Source organism: Aethina tumida, chromosome 5 (genome assembly GCF_024364675.1).
Source record: "Aethina tumida isolate Nest 87 chromosome 5, icAetTumi1.1, whole genome shotgun sequence".
Lineage (NCBI taxonomy): Eukaryota > Metazoa > Arthropoda > Insecta > Coleoptera > Nitidulidae > Aethina > Aethina tumida.
This window is the reverse complement of record NC_065439.1, coordinates 11,890,726-11,904,014: the sequence shown is the minus strand read 5'-3', so window position 1 is coordinate 11,904,014 and position 13,289 is coordinate 11,890,726. Positions and strand designations below refer to the sequence as shown.

The 13,289-nt window shown below is 27.2% G+C and overlaps 1 protein-coding gene across 2 annotated transcripts in view; it reads left to right on the top strand.

Moving 5' to 3' along the window:
* Positions 1-763: 763 nt before the first annotated feature.
* Positions 764-13,289, top strand: part of LOC109593892 (cytochrome P450 306a1) — a 65,796-nt gene continuing 53,270 nt past the window's right edge. Inside the window, exon 1 of one of the 2 annotated variants that reach the window (XM_049968340.1) lies at positions 764-788. The gene's annotated coding sequence lies outside the window, so the exon portion shown is untranslated. Of the gene's footprint in view, positions 789-2,754; positions 2,913-13,289 lie in introns of those variants that run through there. The other variant, XM_020009021.2, reaches the window with a different exon arrangement.

Genomic DNA, 13,289 nt, shown 5'->3' with positions numbered 1-13,289 from the left:
CTAAGAGATAAATTGTGAACTTTTACAAGATTTTTTTACTGTTTACGCCTAATTCTTTTTTTACCCGACTATTTTTAAACAATTTTTTTGGGAAGGAGAATTCGGTGTACTTGTACTAATACTTTTAATACCCTAATTTTATTTATTTGTATAAATTCACTGTTCAATGCATTTATTATATGTTTTTCGTAAGTTCATGGGTATCATTCTCAGTAATTTTATGATAATTTCGGAATATGACTCATTAATTCTACAACGAATTTGAGTTTCAAGAATATTAGTATAATTAGTATAGTATTATTGAACGAATATTCCAATAATGATGAAAATAAAGATAATTTTGATAATTTGATAATTAAAAATTTGCTTAATTAGATAATCTATACTGTAATATAAATAATATACTCAAATTTCATATGAATATCTCAAATAGTTTTCGAGTTACAATCTTCTAAAGAATAGCAACAATTAGTCAGTTGATCTGTCATTATGAAAATATTTCCAACTCATGGATATTGTATTATTCAGTTTATGTCGTTTTTTTATGAAATTAGCAATTTAGTGATGTGCAACGCTTCTAAAAAATGGGACTATTAATAAAGCAAGTTAAGGCTTAAGATTCAAAATTACTGTGATAAGTGAATGTGGTGTTCCACGCCTATGATTAATAATGTTTTTGAAATATTTAGTGGCTGTGATGCGCCATTTGGGTATTGGAACAAGCGGAGTTAAGCCAACGAGGGTCGATCATCTCGAAGAAGTGGAAGGATACGGATCTGGAATATCAGGTTAGCTCTAAATATGATATTTTTCTATTCACAATAATGAAAGCAATTATTTTCTCCTTAAACACATTCTTCTCGAAACTACATTTTTCAAATTTACTGCATTTACAACTCGAAGGCAAATCATCCATTATTTTATATATTATTATATTATTTTCTTCTTATTTTAAATATGTTTCTGTGTACAATGATCCCCCAGTTCTTCGATTGTATAAAAAAAATAAAATTTTGGCAGGCCAAAAATCATCAAATTTTCGTTCAAAATTCACTCTTTTTCAAAATATTGCCATTTTGTTAAATTTAATTTTTTTTACAATTGTGGGTAAATGTATAGGCAATACCTTCCAATTTAATAATACATTTTTATTTTAATTCAGCTACAGTGAAGACCACAATCACTACAGCAGTGGAGGACCTTTTTTATTTTAGTTTTATCAAATAACTCGATTAAAACTAATTTTTTCCCTTTGAAAATTTCACTATAGTATTGTAGTTTTCTTTAAAAAAATCCCAAATATCATCTTTTTTAGGCCATCACTTTAGGTGTGTCTTTAATTAAAAAAATTAATTCAAAAAAAGAATAATTTGAATTTTTCCACAGAATTATGAATATGCGTATTTTTTTTTTAGTTTTCTTATATATTTTATACTTAATCTAGTGCGTAGATTTTCTATAAAAAATTGCTAATATGCTTTCTACTATTTTCGTGACTAAAAATTATCTTATAGGTTTTGATTTAGTTACAATGTGACATTTTGTCTTTAAGTACATATTTTTATGCTTTACAATTCACAACAAATGTTCTCAAAATTGGGCAAAAAACCCAAATTTTACAGTTGTATGGACCACACTGTATATAGAAAAGGTATTGATTTTAATAGATCTCCAAGACTAACAATGTGGTGCTAAATCTGATATGTTACTTTTTTATATTTTTTCTTTAAACACATGTCATTCAAAATACTAATTAACTAATCTCATTTCGAATTTGTTAGTTTTATTACAAATATTGATTTGGAAAAACGTGCATTATCTATTATTCAATATTCAATTATAAATAAATAATATTCAAAATGATATCTTTAAGATTAGTAACGCGACATAAAAATTATGTGTAATTTTCCTTTTTTATATTTTTTATTTTTATTTTATTTTATTATTATTATTTTTTTTTTTTGGAAAATAAATAATCATTGAATTTTAATATAAAGTATTCAATATTTGGTATATATGTAAATTTAAATTATTTTAAAAAATGTTGTGTGGTATTTTTTCTTTAAAATACTATTTCATCCATCTTATATATATATATATATATATATATATATATATATATATATATATATATATATATATATTTGGAAAACAAATAAATAACTCCTTAGAATTTTGATATAAAGTATTCAATATTAGGGATATATGTAAATTTAAACTGTTTTAAAGTTGTTGTGTGGTGTGTATTCTGATGTTACGTTTTTATAATTTTTCTTTAAATATATGTCATTTAAAATACTATTTAATTAACGAAGGACCATCTCTTTTCGAATTCGTTATTTTACTGCAAATATTAAATTATTTGAAAAAAAGTGCGTAATCTACTATTCAGTATTCAGTTATAAATAATATTTAAAATGATATCTTTAAGATTAGCAACTCGACATAAAAATAATGTGTATTTTTACTTTTATATATTTTTTAATTTTATTTTTTGTGGAAAACAAATAAATAACTCAATTGATATTTGAAATCAATATTTAATATAAATGTAAATTTAATCTGTTTTAAAAATTGTTAACAGGGTTAAAAGTTATTAAAATATAATCACATAATTAATATTTATTTTTAACAAATACATTATAAGATCGTTATGATATAATAATTTATATTATTTTACATTTTAATTATATATAAATAAAAATATTATCAAACGTCTTATTTTATAACAATACACGCAACACTCACAACCCCCCAGAAGTTTTGATTCAAAACCTCCAAGAGCTGAGTCAGGTAAGCAAATTTTGTAAGCTCAGGTTACGCTTCTAACACGTCAGTATCGGTTACTTTAATGTGATTTGAAAATAATCATACGCTTTTAATTTATTCTCGACTATTTTCCGTCAAACAACGTAAGTAGTATTTATTCATTTTATTTTAAAGTTGATTTGAAAAATTGTTAGGTTAAAATTTAACCGTTAAGTGTTTGTTAGGTTAGGTTAAGGCTTGTTTACATAAAGGACTGAGATAACTTGTTGCAGACGCCAAAAAAAAACACAACAAAACGCAGACGTAACTAAATAGTTAAAAGTGATAAACAATAACAGAAAAAAAAAACGAAACACATTTCAGACGTTACGTCCGTGTAAAGGTTGGTGTTTTTGTTGTGGCTCGTTTGCGAGCGTTGTTTACACAATTTATTTTTAGTAATTTTTGGGCATGCACCCGATTTCTGGGTCACTGCCTGCGGTTTATTTTTAGTTGCAGTGTTTTGAAAGTTGCTAAAACCGAAAATGCGTGTCAAGTCGGCTTTTGCACAGCGGAAAACTGACCGTATCGTTGTCGATCATAAAACGCAGAATCCTTTACGTTCGCGATAACGCAAACGCAATAAACGGTGAACGACCTCTCTTCGTTCGCCGATTCAATTCTTTTTTTTGTAAGTGTAGGTTTTTTTTCGGCTTTGTTTACGACCCAGCACTTATGAATACGGAGCCGAAGGAAAATGCATTACGTATAATACAATGTCGCCGTCGCGGCTTCGAATTCAAAATTCGAGCGAAAGAAACGGTTGGCACCTAATAACTTCGAATTGTTAGGTTTATTGTAGACAACCCAGACTACAAACAAATTTAATTGCAGCAGATTCACTACGATGGAACTACAGATGACTGTGCAGGGATTCAAAGTTTAAGATAATAAATTGCAATGCCCAAAAAAGTACAAAACCATACCATATATGCAAAAGACTCAAAAATATAAATTGATGTCACATTAATATAATTTATAATTTTGCTAAATATTAAATGCACACATTTGAGTTATTCGTTTTATATTTATTCTTTAAATAAATGGCACAATAAATTAACAGAGGATTCGGTGCCCACATCTCTTTTTAACGATGGAAGGGAAATTATTCGATGAAATTCGGATATAATTGATGTACATGAAATTCCATTATTATATGTAAGTCCATTATACCAGTACATGTCATTGGTTATATATTGTTGTAACAAAAAATAAATATATAATAAAAAAATCAATATTTGATCTTAATGTGTATATAGACATTTTCAAGATTTACAAAAATAATTACATAATCAAATAATTTATTCATATAATACGCAAGTCCATAATATTAAATACTGTTTTCATTATTATAAAAAAGATTAAATGTATAAAAAAAGTAAATCAATCTTAAACAATATTTAATACGATATTTTCACTATTATCAATGGACATAAAAGTAATTGCTATATTATTTTTTTAATTTTTTGTCTTCAAATAAATGTCAAGTGAATTTTAAGTACTCTCGTTTATATAAGAAAAAAGATAGGAGAAAGAAAAGAAAGATAAGAAAAAATTCTTCAATGACATTCGAATATTTCATTTATTTATAATTCATATACGAAAGCCTGTAAAATACAATATTAATTTAAATAATTTAAAACAAGATTAAATGTATATTAAAATGAAACCAGGTAAAAAGTAAATAAAGGAAATCCTTTGATGAAATTCAAATCCATAATATTTGATAATGACTTGCTTTAACATATATATTGTAAAAAAGTAATAAATATTAAATTTTGAACAGTATTTAACACAAGATTTTCAGCATTGTTAATGGACATAAAAATAATCTACAACTTTACTTTGTTTACATTTGAAATAAAAGTCACGTGACTGTTAAAATATTCTGGTTTATAATTAACAAAGGATTTTATTCTTATCATTTCTCTGTAAAAAAAGAGGAATCTTTAGATAAAATTCTATTATTTCATTCATTTATAATCGCTATAATACGTAAGTAAGTCCATAAAATAGAAATCTATAATATTCGATACTGATATCATTATTTAAAAAAAAACTATATATACATTAAAAAAATAAGTATTTAATAAGAAATTATTCGATGAAATTCGATTATAATTTATATGTATATGAAAGTCATGTACTTATAAGTACAGTATTATATGTCCATTTTACATGACATTGGTTATATGTTGTTTTAACAAAAAATAAACATATAATATAAAAAATCAATCTTGATCTTAATTTGGATGTAGACATCTTCAAGATTTACAGTGCGACATGAAAATAATTACACTGTTTTTATTTTGTCTTTAAATATATGTTATTTTATAATTATCAATAAAGAAATTCACGATGCAAATCAAATAATTTATTCATATAATACGCAAGTCCATAATATTAAATACTGTTTTCACTGTTTTAAAAAAGATTAAATATATAAAAAAATAAATTAATATTAGATTTTAAACAATATTTAACACAAGATTTTAAATATTGTCGACGGACATAAAAATAATTGCAATTTTACTTTATTCATTTTTTATCTTCAAATAAATGTCAAGTGAATGTTAAAGTACTCTCGTATATATAATAATTAACAAAGGATTTTATGCCTATCATCTCTTAACAAGGAAACAAGAGAAATCCTTCGACGACATTCAAAAACTTCATTTATTGATAATTCATATAATACGCAAGTCTATAAAATACAACTCCATAATATTCGATATTGATTTCATTGTTTTAAAAATGATTAAATATATAATAAAAAAATGAATAAATTTTAGATTTCAAACAATATTTAATACGAGATTTTCAACATTGTTAATGGACATAAATATAAGATGCAGTTTTACTTTGTTCATTTTTTTAATTTAAATAAATGTTACGTCAATGTTAAGGTACTCTGATTTTAAGATTAAATGTATATTAAAAATGAAACCAGATTTTGAACAATATCTAGCACGAGATTTTTTATATGGCTTTATATGGTCTATGGCTTAAAAATTATCTACATTTTAATATGTGAATGTTAAAGTACTCTGGTATATTAACACACTATAGGCGGGTAGCAAAATGATCCAAACTAAGTTGTTGAATTATCACAAAAAATAAAATATAATTATTTCAGTTCCGTATGTAAACCAATAGAGTAAAATTATCTCAGCCCGCTTTTAAAGTAAGTACATTCAAAATGGTAAAAATTACCCGACCAGCTAACAATCAACAGTTCTCGAGACGGGTATTTTTACCCGACCCGCTTATAGTGTGTTAACAATGGTTTTATTCGATATTGATTTCATTACATTAGACGGCATTACATATATATTAAACAAAAATAATATTATATTTTAAAGAGTATGTACCACAAAATTTTCGACATCGTCAATGGACATAAAAATAATCTACAATTTTACTTTGTTTATATTTTAATTTGAAGTAAATGTTACAGAGATGTTAAAGTATTCTGGTAAAAAAATGAATAAAGTAAATCCCTTGATGAAATTCAAATATTACATTCATTCATATTATGCAAATAAGTCAATAAAATACAAATCCATAATATTTGATAATGACTTGTTTAACATATATATTGTAACAAAAAGTAATAAATATTAGATTTTATTACTAGTATTTGAAACAAGATTTTCAACATTGTTAATGGACATAAAAATTATCTACAATTTTACTTCGTTTATATGTTGTCTTGAAATAAAAGTCACGTGACTGTTAAAATATTCTGGTAAATAATTAACAAAGGATTTTATATGCATCATTTCTTTGTACAAAAATATTTCATTCATTTATAATCCCTAATATACGTAAGTAAGTAAAATACAAGTCTATAATATTTGATAGTGATATCATTATTTTAAAAAAGTAATCCGTCTTAGATTTTAAACAGTATTTAACACGTGATTTTCAACATTTTCGATAAACATAAAAATCTATAATTTTATTTAGTTTATACTTTGTCTTGAAATAAATGTTATGTAAATGTTAAAATTAAAATAAAGTATTTGATGTCTACCATCTCTTTGCAAGAAAACTTGAATATTCCATTTATTTTTAATCGATATAATACATAAGCCCATAAAATACAAGTCCATAATATATGATATTAAATTTAAAATAAATATAATACGTAAGTCTATAATATTCTTTTTGGTTTCATTGTTATAAATATTTTTTTCTATTAATCAGTTAATTAACATGGAGCTCTATGCTTACCCACTCATAAAGAAATAAGGGAACTCCCCTGATAAATTCGAATTTGTAAAAGTATAAGATCTTGAAAAATTGTCTATAATAAGCGACCTTTACGAGTGGATTCAACTGTATTATGTTGCAAAAGAACCTTGAATAATAAAAATAGTTAATACTAATATTATACTGTGGTTATTTAGTAAGTGATTTACATAATTTTAATTTTATAATTTATACAGATAAATAAACAAATATAAAATTTATCTCTTTTGATTTTTAAAGTAAAATTAAATATATTTATGCAATTAAGAATAGACTTAAGAAATAATGACAATAGTACCACATAAATAATTCAAACAAAAAGTCAAATAAACAACAAAGTCACGTGCACAAACACACACATAAATAGAATTGCACGTGCATTTTTATTATCCGAGTACGAACTGGCCATAATAATCCCAAGTATGTAGTTTGTAGATTGTGTGTGTGTGTGTGTGCATAATTGGGTTCAATGCACTGCAAGGTCGTTGGTATTAGCTTTTAGCAGGACTCTTTTAGCAATAGCGATTTTTCGACAAGATGCAGCACACACATAATCGAAGCTGAGGAACGTAATAAATAACGAGATAACGCAGACACGTTACCATTAACCTGAAAGGATCGAGATCCATAAATAGAACACGGTAACTCACAACGGCAGATAAGAAAAATGATCGGGCCCACGCGACTCACAAAGTAAACCAATAGGTCTCCAATAAATTAGCATAGCAGTAATTCTCCAGCATCAAAACTGCATCTGCATACAATGTTACAATAAACAATTTGGAGCGCGGTGTGTAACAGGATATGCGATCGGTCTGTCAGTTAATAGGAAGCCAATAAATTTGATGTAACAGTGTCAGATAAAATCGACCGTTTCTATAATGTATAAATTTTGTTTAAATGTTATTTACTGCCTGCTTTCTATAATCAATTTTATGGGGCTCTCGTGTTTATTGGGTTAATAACTGACACCCGTTTTTAAAAACAGCCTCCGTTTAAAATAAAAACGAGTCAAAACAGTAATGTGAAATAATTTATTGGGAAAATCTCTCACTGACACTCTTTGTGGCAATCGTCTGTGTCTGTTGGTGGTGTACCGTATTCGGGAACGAGATCCGGTTTCCCTTTGAACATCAAATTGAGCTGGTCCTGCAACGCCACCAAAGCCAAACTTCCTCCAATCACTCCTCCGGCTATAATAGGCCACTTACTCCTTTTGTAAAACAGGAAAGAGTATCCGGTTCCCAAAAACAGTCCCCACAATGTTTTCAAGCCCGCGTTGATGAAGCAGTTGTCCAGCTTCGTTGACAAATCGTCCTCTTCGAATTGTGGAGTCGACATGATGGATGGTTTTGGGATGGAACGATTTTGTGGTGCGTTGATTTTATGTTGATGACAGTGACATTAGTACTGTCAATTATCGCTTTATTTAATTGTAAAATTGGAGATTGAAATCTAGATTGTTGAATCTTCCCTTTAGTGCATTGAGCATTGTAAAAAAGCAATTCAAACATATCTTAATTGTATTGTAAAGGAGAATGTAAGACAGCATATAATAAATATTGTCCTTTCACAATGTATCTTTTTGTAACTGGATAAAGTTCTTCGACATTTTGTGGTTGGAGGTGAGGTCGTTCAACTCGTCCAAAAATTAGTAGTGGGAATTGAAAAAAGGTGATTTTAGTGTAGTCAGTGGGTTAGTGGACCAACTGGCAACTTGTCTATTTTACATTAACGGCTCGTCAAATTTTAATACGAGTTCAATTTTTGACACTAAACTATTTATCTTTCTTTGTGTCGTTTCGAGTCCAAAGTCCAATTCCACCTAAAAATCAACATAATGCTTAAAATATTTATCTTGTATACGTGAATTATTATACAACAACAAAATTACAATTTGTAAGTTTATAATTTTCAATTTGGACAGGTTTTAGTGGTGATGTAACAGTCCAAAACGTTTCATAACAAAATCATACGAATTAAACATAATTAAGATGTAATTAAAAATAAAACTTTTACAAAACCACACGCTTAATTAAATTCCTTTCTTTAATAACCGCTTTTTAATCCGACAACGTCGGAATCGTCAAAAAAGAGCCGAATTAAAATGTCAAACCCGAAACTAACAGAACCAGTATACAAATTGTTTATTGCATTAAATAAAACTATTGAAGTGATCAAAACAGTGTCGCAAAAAGCTGGTTTTGCGATTTCGTAATTGTTGCAGATGTGTTTTGTGTCCGGTGTCCGCCCGCAGCCAAAAATTGCACAACAATGTTCGGGCTCTGCAATTTTATTTTTGGCAACGCTATTTTTGGATTTAATGTTTTCTTGGAATTGTTGTATGGTTTGCGAGAATTTATTGCGCACATTTTCTAGTCTGTTGCAACTTTAGAATGGACTAATGTTAATGCATCGTTTCTTAGAAATTTAGCAGAATTTTTGGAAGCCGTTCTAGAAGATGAAACTTTCGTTATTTAAAAAAATTGTTGGTATAAGTTTTGAAATGTGGCGAATGCGCCGGAAAAGTTCATCGCTTAAAAAATTGATTATAAAATATAGAAAATGGCGAAAAATGTGTTATAGGGTATATTAGGTGCCAGAAAAAGAAATTCATGTTTTTGGTTCGTGATTTATTTGAATAAATTGTTTATGTCATATTTTATTTATATTACTGAAAATTTTAAATGAAACATTTTGTAATATATTTTATAAAAGGATTTAACTCAATTTTTATGGAGTCAGTTTATAAAATATATCTTAATACTTTATATATAATTTTGTTTTTTTTAATACACAATATAAAAATTACAAACATTAAACTCATATATTATTCTGACTTGGTCGACCCAAGAAATAGCACATTCAAATATATTTACGATTAGTCTCACTATTTAACAATACTCTTAATAATAAGAAATTATTCTTAATAAGATTTATATTATGAACATTGCATTCCAGAGAAAAGGGAAATAATAATTGCTAAAAATTTAAGATACCTCCGAAAAATGGTTTACTGTGTTAATAACAAATATGAAACAACACCCTCTTTTAAAAATATAACAAGAAAAGGTTATAACAAATAAAAAAAATTGTACAGACAAACTGGAAGAATCAGTACACAAAATCCTTTCTTGTTTTCTAGGTAAATAAAAAAATAATTAATTGAAATATACAATAGTAAAAAAATCAGATGTCTACAGAATGAACAAGTCTTCATTGGTATCAGAAAAGTATATACTAACAAAATTAAAGTTGGCACATATGTATATTTATATATGTATACACAGAAGGAAAAGCGCCTGGCCCGTCTAAATTTGAGAGAGACATCATGCATACAGAGTCAGTAGATATCTGCCCCATAGTGGGAGACTGTCTCTATTGTACATGATGTCTCTTTCAAAATTCAGATGAATCAAACTCTTTTCGTACTGTATATTAATTATTCTCCAGAATGAATCTAAGTTCTAAGTAAAATAGAATCTGGATTGGCTCTAAGTACGCCACAAAAATTTTAGTACACAGTGGAGGATAGGCCAAAAAATACTCTCCAAAGATGAGCTCTTAATTTTAATAGGAAACTCCTCCCCATGTCAGTTTTTAATTTTTTCTTCAGTCTCATATTTATTAAGAAACTATTAAACTATTGGGATTCGAATGCGAATGGTTAGAGTAATCGATTAATCACAAGAGACCTTTTTTCTAGAGCATTCAATTTTCTACAAATATATATGTTGCGCGTTTTATAATATTTATTTATATACGGGTTATAAAACTAGTAGATAAATTCTTCAAAATTTGACCTCAGATATCTTTTAAACGGCAAGAGGTATGAAAAAATTGTAAGATACCTTTTGTAAAGCGTTTAGTTTCCTATAAGAAATGTAAACAGAAATTTTCTGTACGGCCTTGTGGTGACGAGATGTGGATTTTGCCATATGGAACTGAAAAAAAAAATGGAAAATTGCGGTGAAACTGAAGTGCTTATTTTTAAAAAGCATTTTTTAAAGTTGCCCTAGAACCAATTTTCCAGTCTCGGAAGTAAAAGAAAAAAAAAAGTCGAATTTTTTGGTCCACCCAGTAGAACTTTAATAACTCGAACCATGATTCGTACAAATAAAAATTTGAATTATCAAAACTTCGAGTTATTAAGTAAAATACATACGTAGAAAATTATAATGTGTATTTATCATGTAGATATCATTTAAGCTAAATATTACAAAAGATACTGTAAAATAAAATAAAAAAAAAATAAAAATAATATTATATTATGTAAAATTTTTAATTTAATGCAAAAAGTCAGTTTGACGAAAAAATGTTCATTTTCATTTTCAAAAAAAGCTACGGTTAAGCCATTCCATAATAGCTTTATCAACATTTTCATAGTGATGAAAAAAAGTATGGAATATTTATTTACTTGTTACAAATGATACTTAATATATTTTTTTTATAATCTATTGCAAATCTGAACAAATTTAATTTACTGCAAGATCGGTTCATTAATCACAATGATCATTATTTGCACACGTTTTTACTTTTCATTATTAATAAAACATTAATTTGGTCTGGAAAAAAGTATGGAATATTTTATTGATATTCATAAAAAATTAACAATAAATCAACCATTTTTATATATATAACAGTGGTTTTTTAACCGCAACATGGCCATGTAGCCCCGCAACAATAAGACGATTTCTCACTGAACTCCTACTAATATCTTGATTAAATTATGTCGAAATTTCCTCCGTGATTTGTCTTGATGTTTTGCTAGGATTTTTGAGGGGGAGCCTTTTTATAATTCTGTCTATCCTGGTAGCGATTTTTCGTGGACGCCTGGCTTGCGTCGATTTTCAACACCACCTTGAGTGCGAAATTCAGACAAGATCTTCGACACCGTTCTGTGAGTAATATTTAAACTGTTTGCCACGTGAAAAGTAAACGAGCATTACTACGTGAAACAATTAAGCTCAAATAAAATAATATTCCATACTTTTTTTGCAATTCAAAAAACGTATCCGACAAAAAGATCTAAACAGAAAACGATGGGTGGCAATATTAGTGTACTGGACGGTAAACACAAACTAGTGAATTTGTTTAACACCATTACATCAGATATGAAAAATCTCAAGGGATAAAAATCCAGTTTTTTAAAATATTTCATACTTTCTTCCACCACTGTAGGTTTTCACACACGAAGTCTAGTAGCGAAATATAACCATTACCATTGTAGGGATTTCTTGAAGACATTTAATTGAAAAAAAAACAACAAAAATTAGAGTTTAAGATGTATATGAATACTCTATAAAGTAATATATAGGAGTTTCCGGCATTATTATAATCAATTGAAGAAAAAACCTCGAAGAGTTTACCTGAGGAAGGAAAAATTCGACTTATGAACTTATGTGTGAAATGTTTAGTTCGTATAAGTAAAATATTCGAGTTATCAAGTAAAAATTACACATGCTTCGAAATCCCGAATTTAGCAATTACACGTATGATAATGATCTGAAATTCAAATTGTAATTAATTTGAAATGACCGTTACCGATATCTTGTTGAATCTATGCCTCCCCTTTAGGTTAGGTTAGGTTAGGTGTTTATTTATTAATTGAGCATTTATTTTATTTAAGATTTAATTTAACTAGAACTTGATTTGAAATGAGTAAAAAAGAATAATTGTAGAAAGAATATAGTACAATTATTTTAAATATATATAAAATATTATGACTGTATTTCCTTATTAACATTAAATAGTTACATGTCTTATTTTTCTAGCCACCACTGTATTTGTAATAAACTGTATATGTTGTTTGAAAGCTTTTTAAAATATGCTGTTTATTTTTTTCCAACGTTGTATTTACTTTTTTAGGTTAAAAGTTATACAGCTCAGTTTAAAACAACAGAAACATATCATAGAGAAGTGATAAAGACATTCGATTTCGATGATTTGAAAGTGGCAATAAATGCATGAAGATGAACAACTTCAAGGTTATCCTGAAACCTGTACTAACGATGGAATTAAGCAATATCTGATGCAAAATCATCATGAAAATAGGACGGTCAATAAATAGCGATAAATCAACCATTAGAAAAAAGCTTCATGCAATGAATTACATTAAAGTATAAGACAAATGAATTCCACATAAATTAAATGGATACGACAAAATTAGGCTTTTGGTAATTGCAATCTTCTCTTGGATACAACGCAAATGAGCCTTTTGTTGCTCG